At 41.6% G+C, this 20,296-nt stretch overlaps 1 protein-coding gene across 13 annotated transcripts in view; it reads left to right on the top strand.

The window, feature by feature from the left end:
- The window catches only part of MTURN (maturin, neural progenitor differentiation regulator homolog), a 68,141-nt gene that overhangs the window by 32,060 nt on the left and 15,785 nt on the right, over positions 1 to 20,296 (top strand). The window lies entirely within an intron of this gene.

Raw genomic sequence — 20,296 nt, 5'->3', positions numbered from 1 at the left:
CTGTGGAGACTGCGAGTGAGCCTGACACACCCTTACAGCACCGAGCGTTTGCTGGCTGGTTTCTCTTCTGAGCCGTGCTCTGGCACGGCAGAATAACACTCATGGAGGACTCTGGGTGTGTATCTGATATTGTATGCCTTCACCACCTCGTGTACCTCTTTAAGGCGGTGAGTGCTCGCTTAACTGCCTTGGTGTGTCTGGAGCAAACAAAGAAAACTCCAGGATTGGCTGGAATGCAGGAGAGTAGTTTGGGAATTGGCTGCAACTCTGATGAGGGCTTCCCTGTGAACCCTTGACACTTGCATTCCCACATTCTGTTCTTTCCCTGCTTTTCAGGCAGTTCTCTAAAACCACCCTCCTCTTGCCTGTTCCCACGCTTCCCTCTGATCCAGAGGGGACCGCTCAAGCCATTTTACTTCTGTAGCTCTTGGTGTTCCTAGCCACCAGAAGCTTTGCAGAAAGATCTAAAGGTGACAGTTTCCAATTTCAAATGCATAGATGATAACACGTTGTGGTGAAAATGTGTGGGAGACACTCGATTCACTCGGGTAAGTTATCCATAAGACACTGGGAGCACCACAGCTCTTCTGGAGACCTGTATTTGGCATCTACCAGCACACCAAAACAAAAACACTTGATATATTTCAGTATTCAAATGAAAGCAATGACCATGGGGAGTAGGAGTGTCTAAACAACACTACCAATAAGAAAAGACTGTACAAATGGGTAGTGCTCAGTAAGACCGGAAAGGAAAATAGAAGATTTAGAATGAGGACTGCAGCCCTCAAATAGGCTGTTGCTAATGAAGCAGGGAATAGTCTCTCCACCACAGGCAGGACAAGGAAAAGTGAACTTAATCTTCAGCAAGGGACACTTAGATCAGAAAATTAAGTTTTCTAACTCTAGGCATTACGAGACTCTAGGGGAGATTGCTGGGTGTTTATTGAGTCTCTGTCACTAAAGGTTTCTAAGAGCAGATTAGAAAAACACTTGTGAAAAATCTTTTTGCATCTAATTGATTCTATCATAGAAGAGAACTGTAGACTATATGGATACTAAAGGCCTGAGGCAGTCCTGTTTCCTGAGGCACTTTTAGATATATTAATGATCTAAAGAGTTCCTGAGAGCTAAGTATTTGTTTTTAATACCAAGCATAGCTGATATATTTGGTATGGTCTTAATCATGGTCTGGCTAAAAAGAGAAGCTTCCCTTTCAGTCAACTAGCAATGTTCCAAGCAAATTATCTGTATTAAGAATGCTATTCATGGCATTTTAAAAGCACCATATTCTTCAGTTTGCCAGCCAGCCACCTTCTGAACACGGAGCACATGAAATCCTTGGGTCACACATTTATGAAACCTGTGTCCCCATGGGCTCCTTAAGTTACCAAGGATCCGTGATTTATGACAAGAAGCAGCCTTGACTGGCTTTGACCAGAGTTAGAAGTGCTTACACATGCAGATAAGTTGTCAAGTCAGAGGGGCTGGGAATCCCCATCACAGGCTGGAACCAGCACCAGGGACACTCTATGCTGGAGACTTCCACACTTACTGTCCAGTACAGTACAGAGCTTTCCAAAAGAGCATGGGCTACCCTGGCTTAGCTTACTGTGCTCAACAAAATCACACAGGCTCAGATTAGGCAACATACCAAATTCCACTGCTAAACTGACACCCATGGAAAAATTGAAAACAAAAAGATAGAAGAACAAAGAGAAGTAAGTAGACATGGGGGACTGCAAAGCCAGGCACCTGCTTCAACTGCCAGCCCCTCTCCCTTCATGTGTGGACCCTGCAGGAATGCAAGGCAGAGAAGCGTGCACAACCATAGGGGAAATTATCTCCCATGCAGAACGAAGAAAACTCTGTCTCCAAACCCATGTGGGGAGCAGGATGGTGCTAAACTCTGCCTTAAGTCTTGTTTTGTTGGGAAAGTCCTGGCAGGATGGATCAGGAATTCTGTGGCAACCCAATTTAAATATAAAAACATACAGAGTACTTATGAAAATTAATGCACAATTCAGAGCCCTCTGTGCTGGGCTGGGGATTGCTTCTGACAAGCTTACACTAAGAAGCAATTAACTTTGAAAATTAGCTGATTGGACCAAGAAAGCAAAGCAAAAATTTTCAGTCTGGCAGCCATTTCAGGCCAATTTCAGTTCTTTGACACTATTTCAACAAATTCCATTTTTCATCTGCTATTATTGTGGTTTTCCCCAAAACAGTGCACAACCTTAAATTCCCCAGGCCTTGGGGATTTTGGGAGAATATAGATAAACTCATTAGCAGGAGCAAAATGATCACTGAATGAATTAATTTGTATAGACATTTAAATGGCTGCTTGCAGATATTTCTTTCACTAAAAGGAGTAGAACAGTTTCCTTTTGAAGTTACTGCTGAAACTGTCTCGTGCTTTGGAGATCAATTTGCCGACAGTTCACATTGAGTTTTCTTCATGTGATGATGGTTAGTTTGAAAATAACTGAGGCAAAACTTCACCAAATGCCTTATCCTAGTCACACTAGCTCTCGAGCATGTCTCTTGCTGAAAGCTTTTGCTTCTTGGTCTCAGTTTTGACATCCCAGGTTTTCAACAAGGTATGGTGACTTGGGCAGTTGTCAAGTACAGAGGTAAGTCTTTGATAAAGGGAAGGAGACAGACACATTAGCTACCTGCCAGAATGGAAATTTACCGGGGGTGTGTCTGTCTGACCCAGCTCAGCACCAGGTTGTTTCTCACCACAGACGTGCAACATCTGCCTTGGCATTCAAGGGTGGCACACAGTGAGTTATTGTGCAAAGGATGGAAATAATAGAAAAGGTGACAGCAGTTTTAGACCTCTTTGTCTTCTGGGAGCCCTGGCTGCTACAGCAGATGAGCCCTCCTGCCCTGTGAGCAGTTGCAGGTTCCCTGGTGGTCCTACCCACCCTACAGATTCACCAGTCACTGACAGCAATCTGGTCCAGCATGTGGATTGAGCTTTGAGGAGTCCCTTGGACAACATGCTCTAATGCCCTTATTAATAAAATTCTAGCTCCTGAATAGGTGCATGTGGTATTTCCAGTGGGTAAGACATACACTCATCCCCACTGAATACACGAACATTGATTAATAATGCCCTGCTGTGTGTACCTTGGTTATCCTGTCGATGAGATACACCACAGTTAAGCAGCAAAGGCACAGCATCCTTGACACTGAGACAAGTACCTGCATGGATAGTCATGGGCTGGTGAACAGTCACAGGCTGCTCAGCATACTGGGAAAGCAGCAAACCTGCAGATTACACCTTGTACAATAACCATAATCCTTATACAACCATTTCTGGGTCCCACACAAGACACACAGAAACAACTAATCAAGCAGTTGCTTCTCCATATGAAACTAAAGAAAGTAGAGGAAAAAATGAAAATACAACAACAGCATTCATAAAGCTCCACAAGCTCAAGGGCACTGGGATCAGGCAGCTCTGGGGAAGCGAAAGGCCTTTCATGCCACTTCATGTGCGTGTGTGAACTGCACCCTTGCGAATTGCTAACCTGTCCTTTAGGAGCGAGTTAGATAAATGAGATTCCAGTATCAGAGCTAATGCTCCTTTGAAGTGTCGTTTTGCCTTTGTACGCTTCTGTCTCTGCATTATCAAAATGTCTTCCACGAGGCTTTATTATCACTGATAACGTAGAAATAAGAGGCAAAATTTTCTATTCAAGGATTGAGTAGTTTAAAAAAAAACAATACTTCCCTGGATACTGGAAAATCAAATAGAAGACTCCAGGGCAGAAGGGCTAATTAAAAAAAAAAAAAAAAAAAAAAAAAAAAAAAAAAAAAGCCTGCTTTACCATGAAAACCCTTGAGGGGAGATAAAAGCTGAAGGGAGGTGCATGCTTGAATAATAAAGCCTTAATGAGTTTGGGCCCGTGTCTAATACAAAGCATTGATTTTGGCTGCTTGATGAAGTTAGCTATTTGATTAGAAAAATTTAATTTAAATGGACACTGCCCACTAAGATCACTCTATTGGAGAAGTCTTTATTGCTGTCATAAGTAACTACTATTTTTTATTTTTTTTTTAAAGAAAAGAGACGGACGTGAAAAATCCTTTGGGCAATCACTTTTTTCATACAGCTGGCAGAATTAGTTGTATATCTTAGCTTCTCTCTTTGCTATGTCCACTCTTTGTGTGCTTTGTTTGGTCTCTCAGTAGTAGCTTGTCGGGAGTAGAAGGTGGCTGGAGAAATATAATTTAAAAGGTAACAGGAAGATGTGACTATAAAACATCAGCAAAATATAGCTGGCTATCAGCTGGCTATATAGAAGCCGGGGACAGGAGGTATTTCCATGGTATATATACTTTACTTGAAACTGGGCTATTTCCAGTTTGAGAGCACCCACTTCAGTAGGGGTGAATTCGACACATCATTCTCAAGACAAATGCCTTGTTTTATTTAGAAAGGACAGGCCAGGAGTTCGACTGGGCCATGACACACCTCAAGATATTAAGAATGGTGCTCAGCTAGTCTTTGTATCTTAAGGTGTTATCTGAGCTTTCGGTTTGAGCTTCCTTTGTAGTAAATGGGAAGAACATGAGTCATCTCACCCCGATGCAGACATTTCAAAGAACGCAGATGACTCATGCCTCCAAGTACCTACTTCACTGATGATAAAGGCCAGCTCAGATGGAGACATCTGATGTCAGATGAGATAATTCCCACCTTGACTTGGGACATTACTGATGTAAAGCCTGAAATTAGACAAAGAACAAGAGACACAGACTGCTCAGCATCTGTATGATATGTTACCCTAACTGGGGACTTGATGAGAAATCTTGTGGCTGATTGCTTTCTCACATCAGTATACACCAGATAGAGAAGAAAGTCACCATTCACTCAGATCTCTCTTCTACCTTACAGAACTGACTGCCTGGATCAGTTTAGCAGAGGCAAGGTTGTGGGTTAAACCTTGTGGCTCAGATTATGCAATCATTCAGACACATAACAATTGGTGGCTCTAGAGATTAATTTTAATCTGAGCATCTGTGAGAACCATGCCAGCAGACACATGGAGTACATGGCGTAGGAATACAAATGTCAGCAAGGCAGCAGGTTTTCAGAATTAAGACAGGACCAAGTGTGGACACACACATTTAGAGAGCTAGGCAATTACAGTTTGGAAATCCTTTTCAGGCCTGGATTTCTCCTGACTCTCAGGTCCATTCCCAGGCTGACAAGCTGACTACAGCTTCAGTTAGGGAGGAAATCTCCCAGGGTGATAATATGGTGAAAAACAGAGTGGAATTCATAATAAAGATTAACACCTGGTGTATTTCCCGTGGGATACATCCTGAGATACTGTCCCAAGGATGTTTTTCCCAATTGTCCAATGAACTACTCTCCTGTCCTAGCTCCACATAACACACTTTAAATACGGGATGTCCGTACTATAAAGTTGGCCTTTTTTCCCCAAAAGAGGTCCGTGTGTGTTGCTGTCTTTTCTCTCTCTTTGCAGTCTCAAGTAGTTGCTCCCTTTTTCAAATCCCCTGTCATCAATCAGGCCTTGTCCTCCTCAGATTATGACAAATGGTGACAGTGGTAACTGCTTCATCCACAGCAACTGAAATCCAACTGCAAGGGTCGCTGAAGAGATCATCCAGAATCTCCTGTTTGTTGGTGACTGTAACACCATCACACGCTTAGGAGGCAACCTGTGTAGCATCATCAGGAGCTCAACCTAATCTTAAGTATCGACAAAGACCATCATCCCCCAGGGTCACAATCTCCCTCAGGGGCCAGCTAAATAGGGGTTGTCAAGTTTATCAATTGTGGCACTATCCCTTCAAATCAGCAGTAAATGCTGCATTCCAAAAGCAAACCTGTCATTTAGTCATCTACAAAGTTGTCTTTGGAATGGAGGAAGGATTCAGGGCTCAGCCAAAATGACTGCATGTCTGATGCATGTTATTTCTGCTCACCTCCCCAGATAGTTATTTTGGGCTCTGTTGAGTTGCCCAACTCAGCTCCCCCAAATGCTGCCCATACTCAGTTTTGGGTATGTGTTGCGTGGACATGTCATTGACACTGAGGTTCTGTCTCAGGCATCTGAAATTCATGTGCCCACCTTGTAGCTCTGCACAGACCTTAGAGATTGGTGTGTTTTCACAACTAATGACTTTATGACTGCACAAAGGGTTGATGCATATTGCTTAAAATTAGCTACAACACATCGAGGAAATGGGCAGTATAACGACATCCATTAATCATAATAATACTTGTAATACTTCCTCTAGTTTCTGACACAAAACCTGTTCAACCTTTCAAACGTCACAGGGAAATTCTGCTGTTAGGGCTCACCAGCATTACAAAGCAGACGGTGGTGCTGAAGTTCGCTGCAAGTGTTGTCTTGCACAAACACGTTGCTCCTTCAGAAGAAGAACAAATAGATATTGAATTCCTACAGATTTTTGTCCTATTTCCCCTCATTTGCCTCCAGCTATGCCCTCCACAGCACTCTCAGCTTCTGCCCAGGTCATCTGATAAAGTAGTGAGGTCTATGATGCTGTCCCTTCTGATTCCATGCTCTGAAGGAAACTAGGATTACAGAGAGCTGATCTCTAAATTGCTGTTTATCCACGTAGTTTGCAATTTCGCCACTTGTGGAAGAAGGGCAGGACAAAAGGAAGAGTCAACACATGCAATTTTGCACTAATGCAGAATCTGATATGGTACAAAACAGCACTGCAGACACAAAGGCTTTGCCTCAGAGACCAGAGGAGGAAAGGAATTGTGTGCCAAATTGTCCTTTTTGATATCAATGACAAGTGTTTTGAAATCCTCTAATTTAAAACTACTTTGGCATATTTGTTTTCTCTCTCTCAGGTTTGTTGGTGATGTTCAGTCTTGAAACCAGTTCTCAGTTTGCTCCATCCCTGGCAACTACAGTTCCACCTGCATGCCAGCAATTGCACCTACTATGGGCAAAAGGGTTTAGAGATCCAACTTGCCAAGTCCTACATTGTTCTAGTTCAGGGGCTATCCATTTTTATGAGCACTCACAGATTGTTTAGATTGTTTTTCTAGACTATGCAAGTTCCCAAATAGAAATATTATTACTTATATCCATCAAGTCTCTCATTAATTCAAATTCTTCCCTCTAACACAAAACCCATAAAATTACTCCTAAGGGAGGAAGTTGTTTCTGAGTCACTGACAGAGCAGCTTGTTCCCTGTTCTCATGGGCTTCCCAGCATATCTGGCCTTTATTACCCCCTCTTTCTGCTTTTACGAGTCCTCTCTTGGATTACAATCAGCTGCCAGAGTCCTGCAAGGTGGCAAGAAATGAACAGGAACATCTGGGAATTTCTCTTAGAGCTGCCAATCACTGTCACTGCTGAGTAAATTGCCTGAATGGTGCTCATTCACACTGCCAAGTAGCACTGAACATGAGTTTGGGGCATGTTTCAGCAAGGAAATGTAAAATTATGGATCTGTCCTTATTTCTGTATTTTGGAGGCTATTGGTCTGAAGTGACTAGGCATTGGAGAGTGCCTGTTATAACACGGCATGATAGCTAGCCATTCAATGACCTAGCTAATGAGGAAAGATGATCTCAGTCTGTTTATGAGAAGCAAAATGCTTCCTGCAGTGTCCAGATGGCAAAACAACTTGGTGTGTGGTAGCATTTCACTTCCACATGACTGGGTGAAATCCTGTGTGGGAAACAACGATGTTGAACCTGAGTCCTGGAAATCCTCACACATGCTACACTCTCACCATACAGGCAGTGCCTTTTGAATCAAGAACAGAACTTTGGCTTCACCTTCAAATGCAGTAGCCAGGCTTGTGATTGCCTACAAGGCAAGTTACATCCAAAACCTTCTTGCTGCTGGAATATGAGGACCATGGTGGGCCACTGCTGCTGTGGTGACATTCTCTTGTGACAGTGGTAAGTGTCTCTAATGAACATCAGAGTTGCTCCCCAACCTGGATGAAGGCAGGAGCAGGCCTGACTAGATGTGTTAACATCAATGCTCACTTTCTGACGAGCAGGACATTAACTGATTGTGACATGGAGAACAGTGAGATTGGGTTTGTAGTTTCTGCTTGTTTGTTTTATTGTTCAAGTTCAGAGAACTGTAATGAGATAAAGTACCCTCTAGAAAAAGCTAATTGGATTTGAATAGCTTAATTAATGGAGACAGTCACCTACATAACCCCGTTTTTTCCCCCAAGTAATGAGAATCTGCAGTCTGCAAGAAGTAAAAATCAGCACAGTTTATGATACAGTACTCTAATATTGGTTAACAACAGCATTATTAAGGGTTGATGAGGAACTGGAAATAGTTTTTCTGTTCAGGTAGAATATATGTACATTCCAATGTCATGAACCATACAGCAAAATATTCACCACCAAGAACTTTATATTCTGGGTTTGTTGGTTTTTTTTCCAAAGAGATACAACCCAGTTATTAACAAGAATTAAAATATGACAAAATGATGAGCAACCAGCAGACATCTACTTCATGGTTGAAGTGCTGGTTGAAGGTCTTAATCTGAAATGAAAACATTTCCCGTTTAACCTGAAGAAATTTTCTTATGATTACTGTTAATATTGATTAAGCTGATGAACTTGCAGTTGTAGCATTCTTGGCCACAATTTAACAATAGTGAAAGGAGAACATTTATGTCACATTCCTGCTGCCTGTTGGAGCAGGAAAAGATATAATCCAGGTATGGTAGTAGAGCTATGGCTGTTCTCTAAACTGCCGCCTCCCATAGTCTTCAGGAATCACCTGAACTAGGCAATGCCTAGCTAATAGTAAATTTAATCATGTCTTTCTCAGAGTAAATGAGGGATTTACAGAGAAGGAGCAGAATTTTCCCTCCTTCAGACTCCACAGGAAAGAGGTATCCAGAAAGAAAGAGCGTTGCTTTAGGCAGTTGGGAGGGAGAGGGGAACGATGGTGGGATGGGACACACAAAAGGCCACTGGCTTGGGAGGGACTTCAGAGATGCTGGGAGAAATAGGTTAAGATACACATTAATGAAAGCTACAGACTGCTTGAAATTTCTTTTCAGCCTGCCTAAAGTATGCCCTGCCAGACTGGGACTGTGATGGACCAAGAGAGAGAGTTAAGGGTGTAACACTGACAATTCTAGTGTTCAGTCATGTGCTCCATACCGTTTTCTCAATGTTAGGTGGGATGTTTCTGTGAAACACAGCTCTTCTGTTAGGTTTCCATAGGGTTTTCCTTTAAAGTAGAACTAAGCACTTAGCAGAAGTTCAACGTATCCAGGACTTTTCTTTCTGAAGTCCCTGCTGGAACTTGAAGGAAGCTTCAAGCTGTTGAGTTAACTGGAATGTTCCTACCTCCTGAGGTATCTCTATGTCCATGATGAGGGATGGCTTCCCAGAGTCTCTTTTGGTACTTATACTGCTGATTGTAGTGCTGACAGACTGGCTCTATCACGGTGTGATGAAATCAGGAATCTTAGCTGTCTTGCAGGATTTAGAGTTTTTAAGTGCTCAGAGCTTATATCCTCTGTGGAGGTCTCTTTGGAGATCAGGTTTACTGTGAAGATCAGTAGCATATCTCTTTTCAAGTGCAAAGTACAAAAAAGGAGATACAGCAGTGTAACAGGACATTTCCCTTTGTTTTCCCTTTGAATAAGAGACAAAGGAATCCATGGCTGAACTTCTGCCACTTGTCAGATGTCCTTTTGGCTACCCTGCTAAACTACACAGAACACCGTGATTTGATTTACTTCCTGGTTTGTTTTTTTTTCAGTCATAGCTGCCTAGTGAGAGGAAATATTTGAACCCTGTTGTTCAGCAGATTTCTGGACATACTATCAAATGTTTTGTGAAAAGTCATATTGATATGGTGATGTGTAATCAAGTGGTCTTAATGTCACTCTAAAATTTCAGATTTCTGCAAGTCGGTTGAAAGTGTATCCTTCTGCAAACAAGCTCAGAATTCCTTTAACTGATGTTACAGCTTTTTGAGTCAATAGGCACAGCTTGTAACATATACGAAATTTCAGCTTGGCTCCTATTTCTCCTTTTCTTTTCTTTTGTCCAAATCTTATTTGTTTTCATCACCCCATTTAATGCATTGGTTCTGAATATCCTTAACAGAGTAAATACGTTAAGGGTCTTGTGCTTTTGAAGCATCCTGTCACAAAGGGGTTTTCCTTGGAATATAACTGACGCCTTCAAATTTATCTTCTTTACACCAAAAATTATTCTAATGAGATCATCTGTGCCAAGAGCATTTTCTGTCCTCCAGTGTTAATCCCCTTGCAGGTATCCTCAGGCCTTAGGAGTACTCAGGCCCATCATTGTTGATAATCAGTCACATCTCCCCTGAACAAACATGGGCCCTGCTGCTACTTGGTCCACAATCCAATGCCAGGCTAATGAGGCAGCATGAGCAGGGCTTTTTTCTTTGACTGAACTTTGGGAATCCAAATTCCCTTCTCACCCTCCTTAAGCAATTTGGTTTTTGACAGATACAGCAGAGAAAATCTGGAGAGATACAGCTCTCTTTGAAACAGTACTTTTACTTTATCATGAGCATTTGCCTACAAGAATGCCCAGGTTTTGTGCTGCAAAGCGTAGTCATAAAAATGGACAATCCATGCTGGGACAAGAAACCCAATTACACTCTATACGCAGAAAAGGGATTTAAGACATAAGTGGAACATGAAGGGGCCAGCCATCTGACCAGGAATTATACAGAGAGTTCCCAGCAGATGTCCATTTCCCAGAGTTAACTGAAAACCTTGGGAAGCAGAAGATAATGTAGGCCTTGAAGTCTTAGATGGCTGAAAAAATTACTTCTTTTTTTTCCCCACATCTTCACTCCAAGTATCCAACTCAGTAGGAACAGAGCCCAGTTTTTTCTTAGTGCAGGGCCTTATGTTATGTCTGGCAAACAAATTTATACATCTTATTTTGCAAACCTACAGTCACAGAGATTAACAAAGCCCAGAGGTGACAAAAGTATGTAAATTAAACTCTTCCTCAACAGCCACTAACTCTTCTGCTCTTTAAATGAAAAGCATAAAAGTATATACTTGACTATGTTTATGTACAAGAAGAGGGGCTATGTCTGCAAAATGTTCATTTACATAACAGTCAACTCTTTTTCTGAGAACTCATATAAGGAAACTATTAAAATAAATCACAAAGTAAATTAATAATTCAGAGATCTCATTTGTATGAATCCACTTCATAAAATATGTGTATATGTGAAATGGAAGTCAACTGACCATAAAACAAAGCAAAAAGACATGAGCTCACTGTGGAAGGAAGGCTATTTTTAGTTAAATTTTAAAGAAATGCATTCTATTCAAGGCTTCATATCATGCTCTATTAAATTATAATAGTGAAAACAGGTTCTGATTTAAGAAGAGATAGCACAGCAAGATGCAACGTGTCAGAAATGTAATTGTGTACTGCTTGCTGATGTTCTGCTTGTCTTCTATTTGTTGGAGCTGACCAAACAGGGAAGATGATCATGGCCAGGAGAATATTAACCCTTAAGAGTCCAATCTCACAGCTCTTACATGCAGCAGCAATATTTCCCCTTGTGTAATCAATAGAGCAATTATTTAAGAATTCACAGGTAGTAAATCCCCCAAAGTACAATTTTAGTCACTGGGGCTGGATGACACAGCTATCTTTGAAAATTAGGCTGTAAAGATTAAACTCACAAATAATATAGGCATGGATAGAGTACCTCTCAGTGGCAAATGAAGCCTGGGTGTCATGCAACTAAATATATATTGCAAATCTGGCTCTAAGTGCTGGTAACACCCATCCCTGTCTTACTGTGTTCCAGCAGAATTGGTGAACCCAGTTACCTCCAAGGAGCTTGACTTGTCCCTGAGACACTCATGACTTCTCTTGTGGCACAGCAACCTCTTCTAGTCCCAGTCCCACACAGTTCTTTTCATGTCATGGTTGTCAAAATCTGACATACAGATTGAGTAGACACAAAGAAATGTATGTTTAAATAAAAAATGAAAACGATTTTGGGGTTAAAAGGCTATCTCCAACAGAAGGTTTGACAGCCCTGGTCATTCAAAGGAGTGAAAGGAAAGACAGGTTTTGACTTCTGTAATCCAAAATGGCCAACCTTAGGCTTCTTACAAAGTCACTGGGGAAAGGCAATGCCCAAGAAACAGAGGCTGCAATACCAAATGAGGGGTTACAGTGACCAAGCTGGGTGCAATCTGTGGTGATCAAGCCCAAAGTACTAACAAAATCTTATCAGTAGGAGAACATTCATTTTACCCAAATTTAGTCTTCTAGATACCAAGCATCTAAACAAACCCTGACACAGAGTTTATTTCTATAGCCTGTGGAGGCCTGTCCACCACTGGGGGCATTTATCACACCCTAAAAAAGGAGTGTAAGCTTGCTTCCAAAAGCTTTGGAAGATACATATCATTGACCGTTGACTAAGTGCAGGATGCCAATCTTTTCCTGCTTAGTCTCAGGACTAATTTTCATTCAGAAGACTACCTTTCTGACTAAGATTTATAATTCTAGCCTGTACCACAAGATAAATGCACATGCAGAGAAAAGAGAGTACATTGCAAAAGAGACTTCCTTTCTCAGAGCTTTTCAAAAATCACTTGAACCACAAGTTTCTTCCCAAACTCCCCAGTTTTGATGAGGTCCCCAGGTACCTCTGGAGTGAGGACGGAGAGCTGAGCAGCCTTCTCAAGTCTATTCTTCTCTACAGGGTCTGAGAAAGGACTTCCACAGTGACAGAAAAGTGATTTATTGAAACCCAGATGCCTTCTGTCCTTCTCTCGAGGTTCCTTCTGGTGCAGCAGGCACAGGCAGGTGGCAGGAGGTTCAGACTACGACTTGCCATCAGAGGCTCTTCTGTATTCTCTCTGAGGTTAATAACTGCTTGTGCCCACAAACTGTACTGCTTTAGCCATTCCAGCACAAACACAAACAGGCACAGCTGACCTGAAGAAACATTCAGGACATACATCTATACTGCCCTAAAAAGGATGGAAGAAATACCTAAAATTCCTTTCGAAGTTATTCCTGTGTCTCTTTTCACTGCCAGGTCAGAGAAACAATTCACTGGTTCCCCAATGACAGCAATAAGTGACTTTTCATTGGAAAATAGATGCTCCTGGTGACTTCTGAGGGTGTTGCAGAAAAATGTTGGAAAACTAAGAGGTCCTGAATATTTGGGTTCTTATGGTTATAATCATAGCGAGGAGGGCCTATGAGAGGCTCTCACTATGCCAAAAAACCTCAGCAACTGTTCCACACTGTTCATAAATTAGGACATCTTGCATCCAGAGAGGAGTTGAATAATGGACTCATTAAGCTTCAATTCATAATGCTTTGCTCCTGTACTGCAGTGCTCAGGAATGGAACAGCTCTAGAAAAGTCAGCCAGAAGAGCCAGCACTTGGTTCCAAAGTACTCCTATTTACCAAGACAACTATTCTGAATAGGTAGCAAATCGAAAGCCAGCAGGAAAAATGAGAAAAGAAGGAAAGGAACTGAGCATTTAACTTGATAAATATCTCAGGAGGCTTGCCTGAGATTAGTTGATGAATACATGGGCTGCTTGGCAGTGCACTTACATCAACCCTTGCTTTTCTTCTAGGCTTTTCCTCTTAACCCATAACATGACAGGGTCATATTTATTTGGTGTTGCCCACACAGCTAAAGGTCATTTGATAATGGGTAAAAAATAGAGAGAAAATCTCAATAAGTGTCATTTGCAATATGAGGAAGGGAACAACAAGAGTGACTCATTTTGAGAACAGTGAGCTTTCTGAGCCAAGCTATCCATTTACCTGGAGGTCTGATGTAGCTGATCTTTGCTCCAGAATTTTGTCTGTGGTGGGTTCTGACTTGCAGAGGTCTGGGAAAACAAGTTGGAGGGAAAAACAAATCAGGTGGTTTTCTTCTCTTGCATCCATGCTGCCAAAGGAAAATATAAACAAAACTTGCAAAAACTCTCAGGAGACCTGTTTCCCTTCCATTTGCTCTGTGTTTAGCACTGGTGTTTTTCTGCAAGTTGTCTGTTGCATATGACTAAGCCATTTCATCACAAGCATGTATTTTACATGCCATAAAATAAATTTTTTAGATCCCTCAAAGTTCTTTCTTGTCAAAAGCTTTGCTTTTCCTTTAAAATTGCTCTTGTGCTTTGAATGCAGAGTGCCCTGTGTCTGACTTCACTACTCCATTAGACATAGAGAGGGCAGATCAAGGAACATAATGGGGCAACAGATTGCCAGCATGTGTGCACGTCTGTAATTGCCTGTTCTGTTCCTGGCTCCTCTGGAAACAATGGAGGAGCAGAAGCAGCTGGTCTGCAGGGGAGATGAGGCGTAACATCTCCCTGGGAGCGCCACCTGCGCAAGCACCCCTGGCCCTGCCAGTCCTGGGCTGTCCTGCCAGTCCTGGCCAGGGCAGGCCAGCTCAGAGGGCTGCTTTGAGGCTCTAGTCTGTTCCTGCCTGGCTACCATTTGTTACCATTGCCCAGCACGGGCATCTTGCTCCAATCTGCTGCACTTCTCCATGTGCTGATTCTGATAGCAGCAATGATGATGATAGGGTTGGGTGCTGGACACCCTTGGAAAATGAATTTGGCCCTTAGTGTGTTACAAGAGGAAAACAAACGGCATAGAAAGCACCAAAGTGTGGCTTAAACAAAAAGACTTGCTAAAGACACGTCTTTCTCCATGTCCCCAGGTGGACTTGCTGAGTTCATTGATTTTGATGGAGTTATTCCAGCCTACCTAGCTGAGATTACAGCCCATTAGATGATGTATTGCCATGTAAAGTTCCGGTGAGTGGTAGTTTATTTTCTCATTTGTTGGTTCTGCCATCTGGCACAGCTTTCTTATATCCTATTCCAGTCACCATCCTCTGAAAATATATTTTGTGTTCTCTGTAGACTGTCACTTTTCCCTTGCCAAATATTAGCTTCATGACTGAACACTTCTTGTTCCTTTTGAAATCACTTCACAACATCACTTTTTTCCCCCCTGAAAATACCCTCAGGTGTCTACTATGAGATGGTGGATTGTGTTGCCAGGTACACTGTGAGTTAAAAGAATACAGCTCCAGTTTGACAAACATTTGTGCAGCTTCACAGCTTTAATGGGTCCTGGTGCCTATAAATAATAAAGGGAAACTAAATAATACACTACTTCCTGTAAGTCACATGTGGGTTGGCTCCATTTTGGAATTCACCTCCTGAGAGAAGGTGTGCCTACACTTTAGGCCAGACAGGTATCATCCTGTGATGGCACAGGATCATCCTGTAGTGGGTGAAAGGTCATGGATGTCACATACACCAGAATGACACATTTAAATTGCAAATTCTTTGTGATTGATACAAAACGTTTTCTCCCCAAAAGGCTTGTGCTCAGCTACTCAGGGGTGGGATTTGGAGTTTTCCTGCAAATATTCCCACATTTAATTTCCTTTGACTGGATAGCTACAAGACTTTATTCTAAGTAAGAAAAAGTGCTGCTGAGCTCTTCTCTGTTTGAGATACACCCGAAGAAATGCAACCACAGGTACTGGTTGGTACCTGTCAGCTGATGCTTAGCAAACAGGAAAGGTGGGAAGCAGAAGCATCAGGGTGAAGCCTCGCAGTGCTGTTCTGCCAGAAGAGTTAAAGCACAACACAGAGGGTTACTTTGAGCCTTCAGTTCTCATAGAAGTGGGAAGTGATCAGCAATTCTTGGATGGTCCTCAGAGTGTTTCAAGGCCAGGTCTTATATTTTAGGACATTATGTATGAGTTGAACCACTTAAAATGGATAAACAGCAATTTTAAAATAAATTGTGATTATAATATTCTGAGTAGGTGACCTCCAAGAGCAAATAAAGCAGAACTTTTCTGCCCTTTGGTTGAATCTGTGTTTGTAAAATGATTAGAGAAAATGAGATATATTTAAAAAGACCAGGAGGAACAAGAACCAAACACAAGAGAAAACATTTAAGCACAAAGGCAGAGTGGCAGAAGGGCCATACACAGAGAGAAAGCTCTTCTGCATTTCACTGTTCCTTCTTTCACACTTGCAAATGCACCACTGAGAGATTAACTGAATGAACTAAAAGCAAGGATGGAATGCAAAAAAGAGAAACTGTGATTCCCTAATAACTGACTGGCAAGCTGGTGTGATCAGTGAATGCCATGAATCATTTGCAGACCAAGATGAGAGGGTAAAGAGCACACAGTTCACCTAGCTGGTGAACTGTTTTTGTGCAGGGCTTTGACTAACTGAGGCATTCAGAAAACCACTGTTTTTTTCTTTTCTCACTTATAACCTCTTTTCACTTTTGTTCCTTCCAGATTCAGCCATGTACTTGCTAGTCCACCTTGCCTAGTTCTTACTTTGTTTCATCATGTTAATGAAGAAGCTGAATTTCAGTTAATTTCAGTTTTTGTTGGTTTTTTTTTACCAAGAGGAAATACAGCTAAGGATTTCTGTCATATTTTGTTCCATTTCTTCCAAGTCCTGAACCTTTTATTGGATAAAATAGAAAAAACGAATCACATTTTGGGAAAAATAAGCATTGACTGGTGCTGTCCCTGATCCTATTTCATATTTTGCCTCCATCTGATTGTAGCATCCTGTAATTGGAAGACCTATGGAACTTGCAATCAAATTATTCTTTGTATATAGAGTTCATATCCAAACAGTCAGATATGGGCATCCCATAAACATAAATCAAATAAATCTGTAGAGCGGGAGAAATTTGTCTTATCCAGATATCCAGAGCTGTCTGAGACCTCTCCTAAAATCAAAGTGTGATGCATAGCAAACAGCTTGGAGGAAGAGTAGCAATCAATACATCAGAGACAAGTAATGAAAAACAGGGCTGTAAATTTAAGCATCCCTAATGCCACAAGGCTTCAGAAGCAAGTTTGACACACCTCTCGTGCTTTTATGGATACAGCAAAGTCATGCCTGAGATGTTAAAAATCCCCACTTGAATCTGCAGTTCTGTCAGAGTCTGAGCTGACCAAAGTTGCTGTTGCCCCTTACCTGCCCCTCTGCCCCACGACGCTGCTGACTGGATTTTTCACCTCTCCCTCACACTGGCAAAAAAGATATCTAATCCTTCAGTGAGTTGGAGAGCTAAACTGGAAGGAATTGCTTCTTTTCCCCTCTGCACACTCCATGAAATGATTTGCTCATTTCTCCCCCTTAACTGGCTCTCTGTATGATCACAGAAAGAAGAATGGGGAGAGCACGTCAGGAAAGGCGGAGGGCAATCCCGCTTTAGAATATATACTAAACCGCTGTGGAATTGCTGCTTTAAGAACACAACCCCACTCCCAGACATGCATATGGATGTGTATGTGGATGTTCCAAAAGGATTGTGCATTCACTTCACTACACTGGCTTATGTTTATTTCGATACAGGATTCTTGAAATGCTGGGTCACCTTGATTCATGAGTTAACCATAGGAAACGATCATATTCTTTGGCTTTTACACTCCCATTAAAGTAAAAAATTGCTCTTATCTATCATGGTTGTTCAGGAAATCTTCCTAGTCGGTCCAAATTGTGCAGTGTTTCCTTTCTTCAGTCCAAAAATAGTCTGAAATATAAAATACTGATGAGATATAACGCTGCCCAATTTGCTTGTTTCTATTCCAGCTTTGACTCAAAACCTTATTGACAACATTATACATGTCAACATTTGATACATAATACATGAATACATTTTAGCAGATGGAGAGGAATAGAAATGAAGCCAAGATGCAGTTGAGGCTGGACTTGGAATTGTTAGAAGGAGAAGGATGAAGAAAGGAGAGATGCCAAGAAGGAAGTAGAGCAGAAAGAGAGAAAGGAAGAAGGGAAGGAAGGGAAGAAAAATCACTCCTACTGAGTTTCGCTGAATCAAATACTAACAGAGTGAAGGGATAATAAACAATCCATTATCTTCCGCAGCAGAAGGTGAGGCTTTGCCTTTGTTCATTCAGGGAAGCTCTCTTTGAGACAAACAGGAGCTGTGCTATGGACAGAATACTCACACTGTAGCCCATTCTTCATATCCAGGGGTGGAGTTTGTTCTCTTCCATAGGATGAACAGGATACCCCATTGATCAGAGACAGCTCAACTGAAACAGCCTGTTAACCACCAATTTTAGATTAGCAAGAGTAACCCACTGCCTAGAACCAATAGCTTATACTAATACTACAAATTGCACTAAGCTTCTGGAAGTGTTTTGCCATAGCTAAAAATTATGATAATTCTCGATTAAAGAGATACGGAGTGCTAGCATTCATCATTCAGTCTCTAAAAACTTTAAACTATTTTAAAAGGCTAATTGCTGTGCAGCAGAAACACATGGCATAGGGATGAACTGCCTGCAAAACAGTTGTTGCAATCTGCCAATGCTAACTATACTTTTAGGGGCTACCAAAAAAGATGCCAGAGGACAAGATCAGAAACAAGGTGAAAGTAAAAGGTAAATTTATGATTTTGCATTCTGGGGACCAGGTTACCGAGAACTATTATCACTACCTGTGCATCAAATAGGCACAGAATGTGATTTTCAGAAACCCCTTTACATTTTCTAAAAAGGAGCTCCTATGAACTTTCTCTTTTCTTCTTTTTCCTATGTTGTTTCTGTACTGAATATTCACACTTCTTTTTTTAGAAAGACAGCTGTTTTGTCCCAAAGTGTCTGCATATAAAATGTAAGTGTATTATTTCTGATATTCACTATTCCCATGTTTTTATTTCTCAAAATATAAAAGAACAACAACAATGCAATACTAAGAGGAAATTTCCCTAGGAAAACAAGGAATCTTTTCTATTTTAGATCTTTGGTAGGTCCATTTTCTTAGAGCTGATCAGTTTGTCTGCTTTTGGTCTCAGAATTGCTTTTCTAGCCTTCAGGAAGTGCAATGCACAACTAAAAGTCTGACAAACTTGATTTATGTTAAGAAATAATTTTTCTGTTGTCATAGAAACCACTGCACATGATCCAGGCATGAATATAAAGTAACAATGAGAAGCAGTTGCTAGTTTTGCCAATGAAATTCCCTTCATTGTTCACATCCCATCAGTAATTTCCTTTCCCTCTAATGCAAAAAGGGCAAAAAGATGGTATCCAGAAGGCTGGCTGAGAGGAAAAATTTGCCTAGAGGGAGGCTTCATTGCTATGAGATAGGCACGTGTCTCAGCCCAGAAGAGGGTGTGTTGCCAGCCCAACTTCTCCTGCAAGGGAATGTTCTTTCCAAGAGGGAGCAAAGCCAGACTAGAAATCTCTCAAGCCTGTCATAGAGACGTCCATGCCATAGTGGAAAGAAACAGAATAATTTCCTTCTCTTACGCCACAGGTTTGCTTCCATCAGCAGGAATGAATCATATCCACATTCTAATGTTTGCACGGCTCTTGGCACTGTGCTATGCATAAACAATTTCTGCTTCAATAAGAGGAAGCATTCACCTGGACAGCAACAAATATAAGGGAGTAAAAGAATCATGAACGCTGAGCATCATGACATGTTCACTCACCCCAGCACTGCCTGCCCATGGGCTCTGTGACACAGCACAGGCAATTACACCCTGCCCAATATAAATGATCATTCATTGCCATTTTTGCACGATGAGAGCACAGGAATGTACACTGTGTACTGCTACACCTACACTCCACTCCATCTCCACCATCAGTCATTGACGTGTTAGGGGTGTTTATCCTCAAGATTTACAAGGGCAGTGAACATTGCTAGTACTTGCCACTACAGCTGTCAGACTGACTTGACATTATTTCCTGAGGGAAATCTGTTTCTGCATCTGCTACTGTTGGTTCAGTTTACAACAGGCTTTCAGCTAAAGGGCTGTTGCTGTGGATCCCTGGCCTCACAAAAAGGCAGGACAAAAATACTACTGCAAAAAATCTGAAAACCTGCAACATTGTGTGCAGTCTTTGAGTTCATATAAGTAGAAAAGCCAGAGGATTTCAGTCCAGAATGCTCCTCTGCTGGGAACAGTCCAAAAAGAGGGGGACATGGATAGAATATAACTTTTTTTGCCTCTCATGCTGAGTAGTTGTAGTATGTCAATACTCAGAGAAGAGTTTTGTGAACCAATATTGCGTCTTTTTCAGATGGTACACTGTGCAGACAGTATTGTTTCCCCCCTAGTATTTATCATTTGAAATATCTGCCAGACAATCTCTCAAAGTCCATTCTGAGATGAAGCTTACTGGTATTAATTTTGCAAGTGTAAGAAACAGAGGCAGATTTAGCATTGGCTCTGATTCCTGATAAAGTGGAAG

This window comes from Sturnus vulgaris, chromosome 1 (genome assembly GCF_052056855.1).
Source record: "Sturnus vulgaris isolate bStuVul1 chromosome 1, bStuVul1.hap1, whole genome shotgun sequence".
NCBI classification, from domain to species: Eukaryota; Metazoa; Chordata; class Aves; order Passeriformes; family Sturnidae; genus Sturnus; species Sturnus vulgaris.
This window is presented reverse-complemented; position numbering and strand designations above follow the sequence as displayed.